The following is a 2,500-nucleotide window of genomic DNA, read 5'->3' as shown; positions in this document are numbered from 1 at the left end:
ATTAATAGGAAGGGGAAGGGTAAGAGGAATAGGAATGGGAAGGGGAAGGGGAAGAGGAATAGGAAAGGGAAGGGGAATAGGTAAAGAATTACGGAGAGGAAAAGAAGAAGATAGAGAAGGCGGAGGTGATGTTATGGTGACGGTGACGGTGATGTGAAGAGTAATGTAAATAAAATAAGGAGGAATAAAAACATAAGAAAAATGAGAATTAGACTCAGGAGGAAAGATAAGAAGTGAGAGGACGAGGACGAGGAAGAGGAAGAACAAAAGGATCGAGTGACAAAAGGATAAGGAGAAAGATAAGAAAGGCTGAGGCTCACTACTTGTGTGGCGTTGAGGTCTCCATCAGACAACGCTGCCAATCTTGTCTGAGGCCGTTTGTGTCAGACTCTAGGCTGTATGTTCCAGCCACGACTCTCTTCCCCCCATGTGCTTGGCCTCTGTGACAAGATTTGCTGGTTCCTTCCCCTGTGTGCCGTCCTCTGTGACAAGAGTGTTGGTTCCTTTCTTGTGTGTTTGGTCTCTGTGACAACAGTTCTGGGCGTACTTTTCATTAAGAGACAACACTTGTTGGTTCTCTGTGTGTGCTTGGTCTCTGTGACAAGACTTGTTGGTTCTTTTCCCGTGACCCTGGTCTTTGTGACAATACTTGCTGGGTCATTTTTCCATGTAGAGACAAGACTTGTTAGTTTTTTCTCTGTGTGTTTGGCCTCCGACTTAATGGATGCAGTTGGTTCTTTCTCTGTGCCTTAGACCGCTGTGTCAAGACTTCTTAGACACATTTTCAACCGAGTGACAACACTTTTTTGCTCTGTCTCTGAGTGGTTGACCTCTGTGACAAGACTTGTTGGACACACGTTCAACCGAGTGACAAGTCTTCTTGGTTCTGTCAGGTTACCTTTAACCGCTTATTCCCTCGGTCTTTGCCCTTTTATTAAGAGTCTTCGGTTGTCGTGCTTGTCTCTGTCCGGTCTCTGATACCAAAGCCTTTATTTCCAAACAACACATCTCCGTTATCAGCGTCTGTGTTCCGTTCTTGTTTTCTGTCTCTCTCTAAGCTCCGCGATCTTTCACTGTTTTTGTCGTCCGCCGGCGTTTCCTTGTTGATATCGCCTCATTTTCTTTATTAGGACTGTGTAGGCTTCGGACTCGTCTTTCAGCCTTGTAAACATCGATAGCTGGCTTTCTATTTGCGGGAGGATATATGTCCGTTCTTTGGACTACATAGAATAATTGCTGAATAACTTGAGACCAAGTCATTACATCTGGTTTGAGATTAATGACTCCTTTCTTCCAAGAGTCTGCCTTTTCTTCTTAAGCCCTTCCGTACCGGGTGGCACCTTTCCTTCTCCAACTTCTACAGTCGCCAGGATATCCTATTTCCTCTCCAGGCAACTTGATTTATACTTTCTAGGATATGAAACCTTTTTATATCCTATTCTGACTGCTGTCAGGCGACTTTATTCATTTCCATGGGACCTCCTTGGTAGCAAAAGGACTTTATTTCTTGCACCGGAGACCAGCCCTTTGTTGGACAAAGTCATCTGGTTTAAGAACATTATAATAATACATTCTGATTTACCGAGCATAATCAAAATAGTTAACCTTTATGGACGGGGAACAACAAGAACGTTAAATAAATTCGTCTGGATTTTGTCAAAATAAAACCTATGTGCACACTATTCAGACTTAGTTTATTTGCCTTAGAAAAGGGGACAAGGCCTTTTACATAAGTTGTATGGATAATTCTTCATTAACTAATATTTCAATTAACTAATTAAGTTACTAATTTGTCTGTATATATATACGCCAGCAAGACTTAGTTTAGATGATTTATCAACTTATTAATATTCTTCTTGCTTATTAATGTTTATTAATTGATTAACTGACGTATAGTTATTACTAATTTCCTTACTTGTTTTTTCACTAACTTATTCATATAATTATTAGATGACCTATTTACTTTTTTGTTTGTTGATAATAATAATAATATATATATATATATATATATATATAATATATATATATATGTATATATATAAATATATATATATGTTATATAATATATATATACTTTGTTATATGTTTTTCTTATTTATGCACTTTTATCTATTAGTTTCATTTATCAATTTATTATTTACATATTATTCATTTATATGTTAAGCCGTTCATTTATTCATTAACTTACTTATCTATTCAGTGAAGTGTCCAAGATGCCCCTGGTTCTATTTCTGTTCCCATTTGGCACGAGCATTTCTTCCTGAATGCGAGAGCTTGCGATGATCACTTAGAAGTGTCTTGTTGGTATGATGTTCGAGAGCTTCTTGTGAAAACGAATTCAAAGACTAAATTGGAATGAGAAAGAACGCTCAGTTAACTTTCTCCTGTGACAGAAGGAAGGAGGGAGTGGATTATCACTACTAGGGAATTCTTGGAGATAATCCAATTTCTTCATTCATTTACCCAAAGCATCCTAGGTATTTTGTCATAGAGAAGTGCT

The sequence above is a fragment of the Oratosquilla oratoria genome, chromosome 6 (genome assembly GCF_046742065.1).
Source record: "Oratosquilla oratoria isolate Oo_2021 chromosome 6, ASM4674206v1, whole genome shotgun sequence".
In the NCBI taxonomy this organism is placed as follows: domain Eukaryota; kingdom Metazoa; phylum Arthropoda; class Malacostraca; order Stomatopoda; family Squillidae; genus Oratosquilla; species Oratosquilla oratoria.
The sequence above is the reverse complement of the archived record's forward strand: the minus strand, read 5'-3'. Positions refer to the sequence as shown.